An 18,952-nucleotide genomic window follows, 5' to 3' on the forward strand; every position below is an offset into this window, starting at 1 on the left:
GCCTCTCTACAAGCTTTTTGTTGAGCTAAAATAAAAGCAATACTGACTAATTAAAATCAGCAAAACCACTAAAAACTTTGTTTGCAAGGGAGTTGCCAGCTGAACTGGTTACTGACAGTGCCTCATTTGTGCCATGGTAGCCAAGCTATCGCTTGGCATCTGCAGGTCATTCGGGGATGCGCAGGAAAGGAGATGGTCATCTTGTGATCACTTCAGGTAGCTCTGTAAACAGCGAACTGATGTTCCTTGTGAAGTGGCTGAAAACTGGGTTGCAAGTTCTGTGCAGGTGTGCGTGTGAGACTCTGCAGATATCTGCAGGTTTGCAACCATCTCTCATCCCCAAAAGCCTGAACCAGCTTCTTTTGGGTACTGCTGTAGTGCAGGTAACAGGGTTCTATTTGAATGCTGCTTCGCTGGAAATGAAGGCAAAAGGTAAGGTAGCCTGATGTTCATCACACATTTTGAAGCAATGTTGATGATCACACAATGTGCCACAGCTGCTAAGTTTAAAAGTGATTTCAGTGTTTCTGTTTTCTCCCTCAGTTAGCCTGTAAGCTGCTTCAGACGTGCGTCACAAGAGCTTTGAAAGCTTCTGGATCATTTGTTTTGGGTTGGTTATTTTCTAGTGATGGATAAATCCGTGCACGTGGTTTGTACCTATAGCTAATACCGATGGGAAACATGGCACATACTGTAGACATTTGAAGGAAATCGTAAGAAAAATCTTCCTTTCTGCTAACCCGTATCAGCAAAGTATGAGCGTCTGTATATTTTGAGTTACATATATCAAGATATATATTGGTATATATATTCTATGTAATCAATCTCTCTGTACAGATGTATATAGAGAGAGACATAATAGCACAGTTTTGTGGCAAAGGAAGTCAAAGAGTAGGCACCCTCACATAAAAACACACGTGTGTACCTAACAGCAGTCTCAGGGTTGCTGGGGAGGTGCTGAGGGTGACCTGTGCAGCAGAGCCAGGCGTGCCTTTTGTCCCTCCCCACCTCTCTGGCTGCTTCCCCCTTTGAAGCAGGCGAGCTCTCAGGCTGCAGCCTGGAGTTGGACTTGCGTAATATTGCAGGAAGTGCAGTGTTTTAAAACTACTGTTGTTGTTGTTTTGTCCTTCGTTTAGGCACAGCATGTTTTGATTTTCATGGACAATATTTTAAAAGAGCGGATGCTTTAGAAATATAAACAATCAGGAAGGAGAAGGCAGCTGTTTTCTGTTACTATTTAATATTATGCACATCTATGGCCTCTAAGTAATGGGTACTTGTTTACATATTACAGAATATGGATTATAAAGTTATAAACATATTGTTCATGGTTGCATGTTGGTTTCCTAAGTCAGAAGAAAGAAAAGCGACGCTGGCTTTCCCAAATCCTCGTGATGAGGCAGTGAGTGCGGACGGAGGCAGCAGCTGGGCTGTTTGGGGCCGACGCTCCGTGGTGCAGGTACCGGCCCCACTGTGTTGAAATCTGCTCATTGCTAGTAAGGAATATGGCTTTCTTAGGGGTTGTTATAAATGGAGATTGTAGCACAGTTTTTTTTGTAACCAGATCTGATTTGTAAACCGTTAAGTGAAGGGGAAGGTCGTCTTCAAATATTCTAAAGTAAAATGTCAGCAGACATCTGTGTTCTTATCTGGCTTAATCATTTTTTTCAATGGGAACTGTGGGGTGTTTCCAAAATCCTGTTCTCTTTTCTTGCATTTCCATTAATTTTGTGATCTGACTTTCAATGAAGCATAACTCTGCTTAGTGAAGTAATATTTTATACGTTTAAAGTGGCCAGTTCAACACTGGAAATATACAGCTTTGAAATCTTGCACGTGTCTGAATACGTTACTATTTTTTGCTGTCCTAAGATTGCTCTGACTGAAAGAACAGCGCAAAAAAAAGTGTTGTTTACTTCATTCTTGAAAGCTTAAGATGAGAAATAATATAGCAGCAAGTTATTGTCTGCACATGGAAAAGGACTTAAGAGGATGGAAGCATGTGTGGGCATACTCTTAAGCACACCTGGAAGATAGATGCCAAATAAAAACAGTAGCAAAGGAGTATTTATTCAATAAAAAGTTACATTTACAGTTATGCAAAGACTGTGCTAGCAATAATCTTGATTGTGTAAATTATCATAGAATCACAGAATGGGTTGGGTTGGAAGGGACCCTAAAGCCCACACAGGGCCAGCCCCCTGCCCTGGGCAGGGACACCACCTGCCATGAACTGTGAACATCTAATTTGCTAATATTTTTGACAACTTTCAGAGTTTAAGGATGAATTTTACCATGCTTTGTACCTGTGTCCCTCAGTCTAAATTTATTGGAAAGCTTTGTCTGGTCATCCTCAGGAGCATGGTTGGTGAGAACATTGTACCTTCCAGCCCTTCCAGCAATACTCTGAGCAGCTCTGATGTGTTGCTGGTGTCAAACAGTGACCTTGAAGTTTGGAAGGAAGTCCTCTCTAAATTTCAGGTGCTGTATTTGTTTGAAAGCCATGCTTTGTTATGTCAATACTCAAATAACTAAGAATTGCGGAGTTGTATTTACAGTAGAACTTGTTACGCCTTTCAGTTATTATTTCTGAAAGCTGTGGCTCCCACTGTGCTGCACGTGCCAGCCTCCGTGCTCCGCAGACCTTGATGCATCTTCTTCTACCAGCTGTGACTTGTAGCTAGAAGAGAATCACAGACAAAAAGAGAAGTTGGAAAGCTTGTTTCACCTTGCTGAAAAACCAGGACACTGAGCTATGGAAAGGAAAGTTTCCTGTGTTTGTATTTCATCTTGGTGTCTTTGTAGAACAAGATGTCTACAGATGCTGCAGGAGCTCTGACTTCTAATTGTCGTGATTCTTAGTTGAAATTAAACATTTCATTAAGCATCCTGCCTAGTTGGTAACTGGAAATGAAGCACGTTTGAGAAGTTGAAAGGAATGTTTTAAAGCAGATGATGATGCAGTTATTGGGACTGTGGATAAAATGTAATAGATAGCTCTCATTAGCCATACAGGAAGTAGTTATCTGTAGAAAATAACCGTTCCTTGCTTTTCCTCCTCCTCCTTGCAAGAGAGTTGTTATTTCCGACAGCACTCGGAATTTGTGTTAGGCACCATAAATTGTGTCTAACAATAAAGAAGTTTGTGGGTTTTGTTTCTCAGCTGAGACAGGGAGCTGACCTGGTTTTGAAGTTTTTTGTTTTTCCAGAAATGAACCGAACTAATTTTTTTCATGCAATTACAGCCTACTTTAGCTCATCTTTGTATATATGTATACTTGTAGGCAAGGGTCATTATACCCCTTTAATTTGTATGATGCACGTGATAAGTAGTAATTCATGTTGCAGAAAAGTGTGATGCGCACTGTATACTGATGAAATTCTGAACTGCATGGTATATGTATTTTATATATGACATAGTTGCAAGGGTGTTTTCTTTGGTTTCCTATGTGATTTAAAAAGATGAAATGTCCTCTCAAAAAACCTTGCCAATAATATGAAAAATTGACTGTTACTGGAAAACAGATGGAAAAATAACATAGACTGGCATCTCTTCTGTTGTTGTGCTGGGCATGTGTTGTTTGTTTTCTTCCCCCAAAGCCCATGAAAATCAAAGATAAAAGTGGCATTTTTATTATAAAACTTAATTAAAACTTTCATTTAAGAGAAATGGACCTAAAATTAGACTTAAATGATTTTTGATGCAGGCGTGAATAGGCAGCTAGCAAGTAGAAGTCTAGATACTTTCTGCCATTCTTCATCTGTTCTCCTGACTGTAGCAAGGACGTCTGCAGTCCCTACCACTAGGTGTGCAGAGAGTTTCCAAGCATATGAAGATCTTAAAAAAAAATGAATGCAGTAGTTTGTTGGATAAGGAAAGGGATGCAGGGAGAATTTTAAAAAGATATCTTCTGAAAGTGGAAAGGGTTTTGGAAGGGACAGGGAGAGAAACTCAGCTCAATGAGCTGGATAGTTCACTTAGAAAACCATTTCTTCAACTTGTTACATTCAAGCTTATTTATTGATCATATTATTTTTTTGCTTTTTTCTCTCAAAGTTGGAAGTATTTCAAATATGGTTATGTTGCCTGTATTAACAAAAATATTTTTATTTTCATTTTCCCTTGGATAATTAAAGAATTATTCCGGGGAATTTAATAGCTTTTTGGTGAGAATTTTTTATCTACCACTTCTCCATTGTCCCTGGCAGCACAGTACCTTCATTTTTTGATACTAGTTGCATAAAGGATGTCTCATGAGCAACTTCGGGGGTATTCTAGTTTCTATCTTTTAGAAAGTTTTCTTAGAACATGCTTATTTGTTACTATCTGCTACTATTCCCTCAGGTATATGGATTTTCAGGATAGACACAGGTAGACAGGATCTTTGGAAGTGACTTCCCACGAGATACACTGAATGACATAGCTGCTTGGCTGTGGTCTTACTGTGGTTTGGGTTACCTTTACAACTAAGATCCAAGCTGCAAGAGTTTTTCTAAAAACTGCACCGTTGCTTGTTACAACCACTGATATTTTTGCTCTGCGTATCAGGGTGCCTCCATCTCAGGCATTCGTTGGGACTGCACTTGCTCCTTGAAGTATATTGCAGGCTTCTGGTTTTTAAATGATATGATGAGGCTGAGCAGAACGTTACTTGCCTCGTTTGACCTCCCACATGTGATACACAAGCCGTGAAATCTCATGTAATATTTAAGAATTTAATACACTCTATGTATAACATAACAGTGACGGTAGTGACAAAACACTGCTCTGAGCAAAACTGCTTATACCAGCAGATGATCTGTGAGCAGTGGGACTAATGAGGCCCTACTTCCTATGGATTTCTCTTCCATTTATTATATGATGGGTCCTTTCCTGCCCCCAGCATACCTCTGCCCTCTTCTGCCAGACACGGTGCTGGGGTGGGTGCCGATCCCCTTGGTCTCCGCTGCCTCTTGAGCCATGCTGGCTGGAGCTGTGCCTCAGAAAAGGAGTCCTTTACTCGGCCGGAGATTTTTACAAAACATCAGGCAACTTGGTATATCTGAAATCTCATGTCCTTGCCAAAATTAAGTTGAATTTTATGTCCGGTTTAGGTGGTCAGCTCTCTCTGTTCTATCAGTCACATGAGCTCCATTTATTCAGGAAGCCAGACCAAAGAAACCAATGCAAGCTGAGGTTTCTTGAGTATGGCTGGACATACTTTCTTCTTTTGGCAACCAGCCATGCTGCTCGTGCTGTCTCTATTTTTGTGCTAACTGCCCGTATTTCTGCTTCTCTCCAGATGAATGTCTTTGCCCCTTAACTGGCTTGTTTAGCTGCCATTTGGGCAATCTGCTGAGCAATTGCCCTGAAGGAAAAGAAAAAGTTTTTGTGCCTAGAAATGCTCTTTTCAGGCTATTTTAATCAATGGATTTTTTGAGGTACGGCTGAACGTTAACAAAGATTTCAGTAGTGGGATACACAGTTGTTAAGACACCTGATGGCAAAAGGAAGCATAGGGTAATGTCAAACTCTGGAATTTGTCTTGAGGACCTTTACTTTTATATGGCAAAGTTTATCCTTATTCCTAACCCTCCGTGCCTCTTTTAGCACATTTCAATCTTTGACTTGCTAAGGGATAAAAGTAGGGCTAGTTCTGGACATCAAGGAACCTGTGCTACATCATCAGCTCCGATTTGAACAAATAAGACTCATAGTTTCAGTCAGCACTTGTCAGATAGTATTTCATGAAACCCTTCCTGAAACTGTTATTGATGCTCGACCAATATAACATTAAATTTCTTACTGTTTCAGGAGAAGTTTTCTTCTATGTAAAACGTCTTTTGAGTAACATTTCGTATTAAGTGAATACAAAAGAGTGATTAATGTAGTTTATTTTTTGTGGGGGTTTAGCTGTAGCATCGTGTGTACTTGTAGCCACTGAGACTGTCAGCAGCCCAAGATAGTTAAAAGCTCCTCTCTTGGTTAAAAAGACTGGGTGGCAGATGGTGTAAGTTCATGTCCTAGGTTATAAGAACATGGAGAACTTTCTATTTTATGAGCTTGTATAGTGTAGTCATACGATGTCATAAAGCTGATTTTATATGTATTTTGTCAAGGTTAATGTTTAGTGGATGTTTTTAATCATTGATTAACCAAGACATCTTAATGATGTTTTAATAAGATGTAATGTCATGTACAGATCCTTTTGTGTGTATGCTAAGCCTTTAATCCGTATTACTATATGCTTTTAATTTTCTGTTGACTTACAGTAATAGCTTCTACAGGGTTATCCATAATACTGGATGTGACAACTGATGGAAGATTTATGTGTCACAGTAACACGGTACCTATCATCTGGCAAGTTACTTGCTCATACTGTTGTGAACAACTTCCATTATATGGGGAAATTTTCTCCTTGGCATGCTTTGAAAAAGTTAAAGAATTACTGAATTAAAATGCCTGGCTGCAAGTTCTGCGATGAGAACAACTTTTACCTACTTTGGCTTTTGCTTGTGAAACCATACGGTCTAATAACGCTAGATTGGTGTTGAAATGAGGTTATTAATTTGAGTGTTGATCGGTTTCCCTTTTGAAATCATAGCAACTGAGCAAGTGAAGACTGGTCTGTTTAAGCCGTTCATATCTTTAAAATACAATATTGGCAGGCGTTCAGGCTTTTAGGATTTCACAGAGTGGAGCTCTAAAGAAACAGCAGTAAAGGACTTACTTGATTTCTCTGATCGGTGTTTGTCCTTTGGATTTAACTCACAGCTGTATCCAAATAGGTGCCTGGAGAGCCTGCCAGGTGCTGCTTCCTCTGCCCATGGACTTCCAGCTTGAGGTAGCCCCTTGTTTGGAATCCATTACGTTGCCTTTGTGCCCTATCATCACCCTCTGTTTACTCCTTTCTTGTTACCATGGTTTCTGAAAATAAGCTGGATGACAATTGTTTTGAAAACCTCATCTATATACGAACAACCATTTCAGTGTTCAAATGGTACAGTGGGTAGCTGAGCCACGAGCTACCTCAGACCTCACTGAAGTGCTCAGCATTATTTTTAAGGTTAATCCCGTTGCAGCCCAGAATATCTTCATCACAAAATCAGTGCGAGTAGAAGGGTGGAACTCATGTTCTGTGAGTAAAAAAAAACATTCTTGTGTTGGAATTTTGTTTCCTTTTCCTATTTTATTTTATTATTATTATTATTATTTTTTATTTATTTGCATGTAGAGTTTTCTTAATTTTACAAATCTGATCTAATGTAGAATAATGCTTGGCAATATATAGTCAGGAAAATCTCAAATGCTATGTCATTTTTTAAGCACTGATAACTTTGTCCCTGCCCTGTGCATATGCGTTCTTGTTGTTTAAGACTGTGTAGTATGAATAGGGTAGAATTGGCTGGTGCCTTGGATTTCAGTTGTCGGCTTAAGTGCCAAAGGATTCTGAACACCAGGTTTGAAGTTCTGAGAAGGGGAAAATACTGCATGGATGCACCGTTACAGCCGTGTGTGGCAGTGAGAGAGGAGGTAGGTCTCTGGCGACTCTAGCCTGATCTAACCAGAAGGCTGCCCTCGTGCTGTCCTGAAGCCCAGGTTTGTTGTATATGTGCCGTTCACCTTGCAAGATGAAGACATCAAGTCCACAGACGGCAGCTATTTGTGATCCAGTTGTCACCAACACTGCTGGAAACATCTTAGGGCTGGAAACAGGTGTGGTGAGCAGCTGATGGAGGGGGAGCAGGGGTCCCACAGCCTCCCGAGCACGGCTGCACCCGCTCACGAGGCACTGGGGAGGTCAGCTCAGATGAGTACGGATTACTATGGTTAAATCATCTTCTAGTGCAGCTTCAAGTTATAACAATCTTGACTGGGGCTTTTTGTCACTTACCGAAGGCCTTCTCCTTGTCTTTTAACAAAGCACTACCTCTATTTGTTTTTAACTGCTGTTTCTGTTACAGCTTTTGTATTAAGTCACGGCAAATGGTGTCAAAATAACGTGTGCTTTGCATCTGCTTTAGCTTTCTGAACTTCTTGTTACATTTTTTCTACTTCATCGCAATTCATTTCTGCAAATCCCCTCCTGTGCTCTCTTGGCTTGTTTTTGAGAATGTGTTTTCCAGCACCTCCTTATTATCATTATTATGCTTTTTGATATTTAATGTGCTGTTGTTGGGAATTGAGGAAGTGTTTCATCCAAAGTCACTGCCGAACTTCCTTCCCACGCTGCTGCCAGAAGTGCTGCAGACTAGCTACTTAATTTGCACTGGCAAAATTTCAAAGGGAAGGTCAGCTGGCCAGGTTATCCCCCACGGGGCTTCTGTATGTCTTCCTTTTAAATGCCATTTTTCTTCCGTCTTGTTCCCCTTACTGTCCATTGGGAGGAAATGGCTCCAGCTAAGGCGAATGGTGCAAAACCTTGCATTAAGGTGGAACTCTTACAATTTAGTGTGTGTCACAAAAATAATTTCAAGGTAGATGGGACTAATTATGCAGGGTCTTGTTGTTGCTTTATTTTTTTAATAAGATAGGGAGAGAAAAGCAGGGAGGAGAAGTGGCAATGCTGGCTGCAGGAATGGGGAAATAGACCACAGCGCAGAAAGGCAAGTGAAATACAAGTTCACAGGAAGATAACGAACAGGATTCTGTGGCTGAGTTGTATTCTAATGCTCTGGAAGCTACACGGGGTGTTAGGAGTTGCTCAGCTCTACTGCTGATGTAATTTCTTTGATATAGTATGAGCACAGTTTCCATGCACTCAAGTTGGTCAAATTTAATTGTGTGTATTTAAATTGGTAGCAAGTTGAGGGTGTGTGAGTGCATCTAAAAGTGCATTGATCATCTGCTTCCCCATAGGGATGGAGCAGTTGTAATGGTTCCCAGGGTTGCTGAGTTTTACTGAATTCCAAATTACCATAAATGTAATAAGTAAAATAAAAAATCTCCACTAAGAAAGCTCCTTTGAGAAACAAAATGCAGAATGAAGATGTGTTTTTGAATGCTACTTGTTAACGTGGTTGATATATAGTTATATTTTTTAATAAAGATAAACACTGAGCAGTGGTTTTCTCTTTCAAGGATACAGCCATAAACACTGCACTAGTAACATTATTATTTTCAGTCCTGAAACAGAAGGAATTTCTCTATGTAAGCTGGGCTCAGCCTGGACTATTAGCAAAGGAAGGGGAAAGATCCAGACCTTCTGTCCTTAGAAAATTGGAAGAAAAAACATGATAATCCCACTTACAATGTAGCACTTTTTCATGAGAGATACTTTTTTCATGTTTTCCATTTCATCATAAAGAAGAAAAAAAAACAACCTGAATCTAGGGCTGCATCTGTTTGGTTTGTAACTTGTAACTGCTGGGCGGTTCTCTTGTTTTAATGCTCAGCTGCATCACAGCAAGGAAAGTTGCAGCATTTATTTATTAAACAGAGTCTATTGATAGAATTAAAGGTCTTTCTTTTTAAACCCAGTCGTATCTTGTTTCTTTTAAGAAAAACAAAAACTCAATACATTTTTTTCCCCATAATTGAAAAGATATTTAATCAGAAATTCAATTAACTCAGTTTTGTTCAACCTTGTAACTGCTGCTGATTTGGCATAATAGAGCAGGGGATGCATTAAACAGTTTTTCTGTGGTGAATTACTATTTCCAGTATCTACATACCAGGGCAGACAGCTGGCTTGTTTCCTGCTCCTTACAGGTGGAAAAGGACAAATCTGACCTCTAATGATGTCACTCTCTCCTGTGCTAGATGTTCGCTGGCAGTCGGTCTTTGGTTTCCTGCTTGTGGCAGCAGCCTTTCTTGCTGACTTCAGTGAAGACTTTAGTTTTGTCTTGAGTGAGTGTAAGTCAGGTTGACGTGCTGTGAAGTTGAAATTAGATGTACAAGCTCTTTGCTGGGCAGAAGCTCGCCCAAAGAATGTCCATGGCTTAGTTGGTGTTTTCCCATTACACTCACAACACAGGAAACAGGAGTATGAGCTTCATAAGTGTGAGAATGTTGTTCTGTTCTTCATCTTATTTTAAAAGTCATTTAGTTTTGTTTATTCCTGCCATCTCGTTCCGGGTTACAGAGAAGATGCTTCCCTTGTGGGGAAGATGGCTTTTTCCCCGTGTTGTATGTGATAGGTGTAAATTTTGTCTGAGTTCGTAGCAGAAAGACTGTACAACCTATTACTTGTCTTGAGGTGTCTCCATCAGTAAATGATTACCTATATGAAGAAGAAAAAGGGGATGAAAACACCAGATCTAATTACTCAGTCTGGTAGGAAAGGACTTGGTGAAACCAAATCATCAGTAATTCCCTATTTATGATGATCACAAGAAAGCTGAAATAGGCATTTTGGGGTACAATGAAGAAAAGCTTGTCTAGGCTTATTAAATGTAGATTATAGCCTGTCAAGTTAAATAGCAATGTTGTAATTACCTTGTTTAGTTCTATTTTGAATTCCTTTTGTTAGTACTCAGACTGCAATTAACATACTAGAGCAACCATTGTTTCTTCTTGCATTCCTTTACTCTTTCAAGGTCTGTGTGAGATTGGGAAAATTGTACCGTATGTATGCATCTCTTTGAAAAGAAGTTATTTGAGCTAGTTTAAGTTTTGGTTGATGTTTTTAATTTATCCGAATGGGATACTTCCCATATCTGTGTGCACGTTAGTAATGCCAAGAAAAATGTAAACAGACACTACTTATGATAATGAGTGTGGCGAACACAAAGACATGGACAAATTCAGCTTTTAAGTAGACCTGTGCCAATTCATTATAAGTACACGATGGCTCATGCAAAAGTCACCAAGAGCTGTAACCGAGTTCTTCAGCACTATTTAACACATTTACCTTGTGTCAGACTTCTAAAGACACTTCGTTACCTGGGCAGATCACAGGTGCCCAGGTCAGGTGCTGACTGGGGCTTGTGAAGTTCTGCACAAGTCTTTTGGTGTATTTTCATGATAGCTATCTATTTAATTTTGACTTTTTGTTCACGACCTTTTTATTTTTGTATTAGGTAGATGGGTTCATTATGTACTAAAGCCCTCTTTAATCTATACAGAATAAGATGCATTGTACAATCCTAAAGTAAACAACAAATGCATTTGTTCCTTGTTCGTTGTTTCAAATAAGATGCTGGTGGGACAGGAACGTTTTTGGAGAATATGTTTGGTTTAGCAAGGCTGATAGCAGGATTGGGACATGATCTTCCTGCAGCAGATGTAGAAAAATCTACTGTTTCTTCAGTCAGGGGTGATCTTTTAATTCCCCTGGCTCTGTTGCCTTTAGGGATACCTTCAGAGCTGTTTCCCATTGCTGTCAGCATTGTGTCCCACGGATGTCCAGCTGTCACAGGGTACTGAGCAGCTTGGGCGTTTGGGAGCTGTGCTTTGCCCCAGTATGTTCATCCCTGATGAAGTAGTTGCATTTATTTGCCACATTGATCACAGAACTTCAACAGCTACTGCACATTATCTTCTTTTGCAATGGAATGACCCCGTGGAAGGACGTTTCTATCGGTGTTTTTGGGGTAGGACGCACTGTTGGCCCTTAGTAATACATAGAAGCTTTAACTGGTGACTGAAGTCTTTTGCTTGAGGTTCACTTGAGTTTTTGCATCTGTTGAAACGCTTGGTCTTTGGGTACCTTCTAACAAGGGTGGATTGTAAGGGGGGAGTAAGGATTGCACTGTGAGTATATTTTAACAGTGCACCTACTTTATGTATGAAAATTCAGTTAACTTCAGGAAAGATATATTGGTAAATTGTCTAGACACTCTGCTCTTTGAGAATTTGAACTTTAGGTATGCCTCGCCAGCTCCCCCATAATGGAAATAAAATGCGGTATCGACTTATTTTTAGTTACTGGATTTAAGAATGGGCCTTGTGCTGTAATAGGAACTCCAGTTGGTTGTGTTGTATCCTGCCTGGACTAATAGATTGGAGCTGAAATTGCTGCCAGCTGGAACGTGCGTTAGTGTTATCTGCGTGTGTGTTGTAACAGATGTTGAGCAGAGACTACTTGTCAGAGGTACCTTATAGTAACTTTTAAAGATGCTTGGTTGTTTCAGTACATTTTTCTTGCATCACTAATCTTTTCCATAAAGTCAACCACAAAGTGCATTATTGGGGACTCCAGCTAAAGCTTGTGGTGAATAGGAAATAGATTAAACACAGGTTTTCCCTTCTCTGTGCTTGCCAACGGTGATGTCAGTGGTTTTAATGATCCTTACCTCAGCTCACTGTAGTCGTTGTGCTCTCTATTAAAACACTTGTCTTCCGCACTGTTTTCATATGTTGTTAAGGAAATGCTGATGGCTGTTGATAAGAAACAATGGGGTATCCAGCTGATGACTTCAGCGCTGTAGAAGGTGCTTTCTCCTTGAAACATACTGTAATCGTTCACTGAGGAGAGAAGATTATGCCAAAAAATTAAGAACTATTCCTTTGAGTCTAACAAAGAGCATTTGTACTCTAAAAGTGAGGACGGGGTTTTTTGCTAGAAGTTGTGCACAAGTGAGAATTCCCTGGATCAAAGCCCTACAGGTTGGCAGTTTCCAGTGACCCATCGCTCTCAGAAGGGCTGCTTTCTGGGCATTTGGGGCATTTAGATAAATCGTGGTAGTAGCAGGCGTTGTTGTTCTCGGGGGCACAGTTCTTGTTTTGGGAAAGAGATTCGTAAAAGGAATTGGGGAGTTGAAAGCAAATAATTGCAATCAGTAGTCTCAGAGGGTCCATAACATACAGTCTCATTTTTTCCCCTCACAAAATCAGAAGAAAATTTCTCCTTCTCCAGCATAACTTGTTTTTCTGAAATCGTAGAAAATGTGTAGCAGGTTTTAAACATGTGCATTACCACCCCAAGAACTGGAATAGCTTTGGATTGTTTTTTGTTTGTTTGTTTAATTAAAGTTCTAAAGGTGGTGGGGGTTCTGGTTAGGCCAAAACAATAAGTAGTTTTTAAATGGACTTCTAGACCTTGGAAAGCAATAGGAATTCTTTAAAACAACTTCTAAAGAGTATTCCTTAATGATGCTAGTTCTTACAAGATCACTGACACTTGTGGACTAGAATATCATTACTGACTAAAACAACTGATGGAGGCTGAGTTTTGATCTGGTAATACTTTCCAATTAACTTGCAATAGTTTCTTTTTCCTGCTTGATACTTCAACAACAACAACCAACTTATTTTGTTGAGGGGGTGACAAGTAGGTTTCCATGTTGTACTGAAGATACCGGATGGAGGTGCAATAACGAGGTTGAAGACAGGGTCCATGCCCTTGTCACACCTGCAGCTGAAGTTTGGATGAAACACAACGCATTCCTGTTCACACCCTGCATGACTCTGTTTCGTCATCCCAAGTCTCAAACTCCCAGATATTTCAGCCTGCTGGGTTTTGTTTTGTTTTGTTTTTTTCTATTCCTTTGACAGGTGCTCAGGACTTCAATATGTGAGTGTCTGGGTTGCTGTAACTGTGATTATCCTCAGTACTATTTTCTTAGTGAATTCCTCTAGGAAGTGTTTTCTTTTTTGGATAGACTTGTTATTCTTTCTTCCTTTGCTTTTCTGACTTCTCAATCCAGCAATGCTACCCACTCGTCTGTGAGTAGCACTTCGACTACATGGACTGAAAGGGTGAGGAATTGAATTGGATAAACCATTTTGTTTTCTAGATTATATATTTCAGTTGAGATTACCTGAATGCTAGTTAAGAGATGTGATAGTTAATCGTGACACTGCAAATTATTACTTTTATATTTAAAATTCCTTTAATACAATAAGCTCCAATGAGGTGAGCACCTGTCTCCTTCGTCTTGCCCTGTCCATGCAGGGTCAGGCTGAGGCCCTGCTGGTGGTCACCAAACTCTTCCTGCAGCGCTGCTGGGCCCCAGCTGGGTGTGAAACGCACGCTTCCATGCACACATCACTCCTCAATTTAATTTAAATCATTTCTTCTTTGTCGTTAGTCTTTATTAATGCAGTATGGCATTACTGGCTAATTTTAGGTGCAGCATAGCTGAAAGCTGCAACGCTCTGCGAAGCTGTATATAGATATCCTGGTAGGAACATTCCAGTAGATCGCAACATGAGTGCAGAAGAAAGTTGAAAGTAAATAAGAGATCTGTGAGATAATTCTCTGGGGAGTTTTCACAGCATACCACACATCACTTGCAAGGATAGGCTTTCCTTTCACTTGAAGGGCCACACAAAGTAAATTCTGTTTCTTGGGCAATTAAAGAATATAGGACAGGAGGTCTTTTCAGTTTTATACTTCAACGTGTCTATGGGAAGCCTTTATTTGTACTGAGGAAAATACGCTATTTACATATCTTTTCAGGAGCATAGTTAATATTAAATATAGAAATAGACACACGTTTATGTAAAATCTAAGTCTTGCTTCATCAGTTTCTATGTGAAACTCCCCAAATGTAAATGGCGGCAGTCCTCTAACCCCAGCTCAAACAAAAATAGTATTCATTTCACAGGGGTGTTACTCAGGCCCCAGTGGGTACGGCTGCGTATGGCTGCAGGCGAGGAGGGACGGTCTGGGCTTGTGCGCGCTGCGGTCTGAGGGCTGGGAGGGGGCTGGCTGCTGATGGGCGCTGTGGGGTGCCCCCCGTGCAACTCCAGCCCTGGTTCCTCCAGCAGGGGAACCGCTACCTGCCAGGGGCTGAAGGGTCTGCCCTGGGGTTCCCAGCGGGATGCGAGACGGAAGGGCACAGAGAGCCCCGCTCCATCGTGTGGATGCAAATCGTGGCATTTGTGGGTGGCCAGGAAGCCCTACAAGGAGGCCCAGATCTTGTAGTGGGTAAAAATGCCAGCAGCAGGCTAACGGTTTGAGGTGTGTTTTTTTTTGTCATAGGAGTTTGTCGGGGTTAATCATTATAGACACTTAAATTGTTTCTGCTTAGGTGAATCTCTTGCAAATTCTACGTGTATTTCTGACTGCTTGGAATTTTATCGCCAACATCTGTTTGAAATGCTTTTGGGGATTCAGATGCTCCAGTACAGTTCAAATGTGAATGCCATCATTTTTCAAGGTGCTAATGTTTTCAGTTTGGATGATAATGCTTTAAACAAAACAGGCAAAAAAAACAACAATGGAGGATGGCACGGGTAGTGTGATGATTGCAGCAACATTTTTTAAGTGCCCATGATGCTAATTTTCTTTTTCTTTCCATTTCAGATTGATGACCTATACAACCTCAGCAAATCCTTCTTTTAACTCATGGGTATCAAGACTCTAAATGTTTCATGTTATCACAACTAGGACCTCACCTCCTCCTCCTCCTCCTCTTCCTCTGTAAATGGGTACGATGCATCCAGTTCAGTTTGTTTACTTTACACAAACCTCAGGAGTTAGTTGACTGAGCTGCACATCCTGTGTTGTGCCAAGCAGAAGCACTGTGACACCTGGACAATGAGTCTCTCTTACTTCATCCTCTACCATAAGGACTTAGCTGGCCACAATGAACTGATGTGCCCACCACTATGTCATGGTGAGAATGGGTATTTTACTAGCACATTTACACAACTTCATTTGCTGCTGAAAACCTGTATGACAAATCATCATTGTAAATTATTACATACAAAACTTAATGTTGGTTGAAGAGTATTAAATATTTAACATAGGTTTTGATTTATACATGTACTTTTTTAATTAAAATGTAACTTTTCCTACAGCACATCTTTTTTGATGTGGAACTGAGGTATACTATATTCTGTTGTAAACAGAGTGGGAAACCTGCTTAAAACAAGGCTTCTAAGAATAGAGTTAGGGTACTATTCTTGTTTTAAGATTGTAATTCAGAAAATAATATAATACGAGTCATTGGTCCCTGGGCCTTGATTGTACAGTCATATTTACTGATACTATCAGTTGTAAGATAACCCTGATGTTGAGTTGAGTTCTTTCCAAAAGAAAAGTAATTTTGTACTCCTTGTAAAATAATAGTCTGTATTAACTACAATGAAGACAAAATTTACTGTACATGGTATTTACAAGTGTCAACTTGAGTTCATCAATTGCACAGGAACTGACAAAAAAAATCAGAAAAAAAAAAAGAAATCAAAGTCTTCCATTGTATATATTGTAAAGAAAAGAAAAGAAAAAAAACAACCAACAGAAAACCACAAAACAAAATGAACACAAAAAAAGGGTGAACTTTTCAAATTAACTCTTTCCCTGGAATGAAAATGTGGGTGTTTGTAAATTCTGGAAATCTCTTTCTATATGTAATAAACTAGATACTGTTTTATCTGCTGTAGTTTGTTTGTTTGCTTGTTTTTCTTGGTGAGCTGTCTCACATGTTTCAGATTGTCCTACCAGCTTTCTTTGATGTTGCCACTGTGTTTTTAAGAACAGCTGTGGATCACCACAGTTTAAGAATAAAAAAAAGTATATTGTAATTAGGTGTAGCAGGGAGTACGCTTCCTTGAATATTTCACCAAAATTCTTATTTCAGTTTTCTGGGGAATCTTCAGGATACAGTCCTCCTTCCACTTAAGTCGGTAGGAGAATTTTCAGCAAGTGAAACCACTGGAAGCCACAGCAAGACTTCAGCATGAGATTTTTGCAGAACAGCCCAGATGATTGTCTGGAATTCGGTGCAAGAGGAAGAATGAGGAAGAATTCTTCTGCGACTTCTCCTGTGCTTTACTCTGGGTCTATGCATATGAAATTCTTTTGCGTGTAGCTTTTGCGGAGCTGTAATTCTTCTGGGGACTGGAGAAATGTTGAGATCCTGGATCTCAAAGCAAAATGTTGTTGAAGTGATAACTGAACATGAAGCCATGTCAGGTCCCTGTTGGTCGTCCTTCTTGCTTCTGCGAAGCAACCCTATGGACCAGGGCACATTCAACAGGATTTTTGTTACCACAAAAAGTCAGGCACTCAATGCACCAGCCCTCTCTGCACAATGGCTGTCAAACCCTCAAAGAAAGGATTTCTTTCCCCTGAGGTGTTTATGATGTCTGGGGTTAGGCTGAGGTTAATGCAGTGTCCTCTTCTGACTGCAGTATAGATGAAGGGGACATTGCACAGCTGTTTTTCACCTCGCCTTTTGCTTGGAGGCTGATCGTTCCCTTAGATCTGCTGGTATCATTGCACATATATAACCCCTTTTTGACCTTGCCAAGTCAAAATATTCAGTGAAGAAGGGTCTTACAGCTTAAAAATATTTAAAATATTTGAATCATTCCCGATCACTAGCAAAAACTGCATGAATAGTGATTCTGGCAGACCTGAAGGTGTTGTTGAATGGTTGAGGCTGCAGCCTGAGATGGACCTGTGGCTACCAAGGGTGCTGCCTTTGGAAATCTTGGCCTTTGCTGACAGGACAGTCTCCACCAAAAGAGGCTGATACTGATTGGTAAAATGTGAGGCATTGCTCCTTGTTTACGTAGGAAGGGGCAAGTTGATCCACAGAAGCTTATCCCTTGCTCATGAAGAGCATTAATATGCGTTTTTCTAAAGAACCATGAATATGTAAGAATGTAGCATTTGCTTCAAAAAGAAAGCCACATGCCTCAGACGAGTGCTTAAATTTGTAAGTTACTCATTTTCATTTTATCTTATGATCCTTTTTAATGGGGTTTAGTTGCAATGTCAATCTGCGTATGTTCAGAAGTAAAGTAAATAAATAATCACCCCTGTCAAACACTTTCTCCACAGCCTTCTCCATCCTAACATAAATTCTCACAGTGTTTGATTTGGTTGCTAAATATTAGCGCGTGTTGATGTTAAAGTGCCTTGGATAAAACAGTATTTTCTGGCCATTGTTCTTTGCATTGTTTCAGATAACTTGCATGCTCCAGCAATAACTAAAACAGATTTGTTGGTACTGGAAGCTACTGTTAAATGTTAAGAGGCGTTAATGAGCACATTTAATTGAGGCGGAACTATTTTGCAATGATAGATCTATGAACACATTTTATTTATGAAGTATATATATTTTTTAAATGTAGAAATTGGCAATGGTGATTATATTGGTTGGAGAAGTGGGTGGAGGATAGTGCTGCTGTGATGGTTGATCTGTCCATTCATGTCATTAGTACATACAGCCACAAAAAAGTGCTTATTAATGATGTTAACATGCATGTTAACATTTTGGTTTAGTGATTATTTTTTCCTTCAGTAAAATTATACCTGCCTGTTTAGCAAATATGTTTTGATAATATTTTAAACAAAAATAATCTGTAACCAAATGATCATCGTGATGTTTTTTCATAATTATTCTTACAAATTCCAGACTTTAATAAATATAATGTTATAAAGCAAACCCTTTTAAATTAAAGTACAAATTTGTCAACAATGTGGTACTATCCTACCTTATCCCTTTATGTATTCTGTTGTTTTGTCTGACACAGAAGAGATCATTTCTTTAAGTTGGAAAATGAAAAAATGGGATCTGTCCTGCATCAGCTTGTCAAACTCAGATGCTCAGGAGTTGGTTGGTTTTTTGGTTTCAACTGGAAGTTGCTGGTTATTATTTGTTTCTTTCTGCTTCCATTACTGGCAGCTTCAATCCACCCCCACCCCCAAAAAAAAATCTATGCCGAATGCATTTATTAGTCCTATAGGTTGAAAATGAATAGGGTTGGAAAAATGGTTTGAAGCAGTCTGCAGGAGTACTAGCAATGCTTATAGATGTTTTTTGTTTGTTTTGCAAGGATTGCCATGTTAAAGCTAAATTTGTTGCTGAGTTGGCACATATGTTGTCAAGCTCCAGATAAATTTTCATTCTTCTAGCCTTTGATATTAACCTATTTAATTAGCATTTAAAATGTCAAGTCTTCTATTTTGTTTCCTCCTAGCAGAAGTACAAGTTCAGAAAGGAAAAAGGAAACTCAGGCCACGTTTGTAGGTATATTCTAGAGCTGTTGCATATTTAAGAACTAAGCATCCGTGTCCATCTTGCTACCAGCTGACTTTTAGCTGATGCTTTTATTCATGCCCTCTATAAC

General features: G+C 39.7%; 1 protein-coding gene across 1 annotated transcript in view; it reads left to right on the plus strand.

Annotated features, from left to right (window-relative positions):
• IRS1 (insulin receptor substrate 1) overlaps nucleotides 1–16,085 on the plus strand; it is a 71,944-nt gene extending 55,859 nt beyond the window's left edge. The window contains exon 3 of the mRNA XM_040566927.1: nucleotides 15,174–16,085. The gene's annotated coding sequence lies outside the window, so the exon portion shown is untranslated. The remainder of the gene's footprint in view (nucleotides 1–15,173) is intronic.
• Nucleotides 16,086–18,952: the final 2,867 nt, after the last annotated feature.

This window comes from Cygnus olor, chromosome 9, assembly GCF_009769625.2.
Source record: "Cygnus olor isolate bCygOlo1 chromosome 9, bCygOlo1.pri.v2, whole genome shotgun sequence".
NCBI classification, from domain to species: Eukaryota; Metazoa; Chordata; class Aves; order Anseriformes; family Anatidae; genus Cygnus; species Cygnus olor.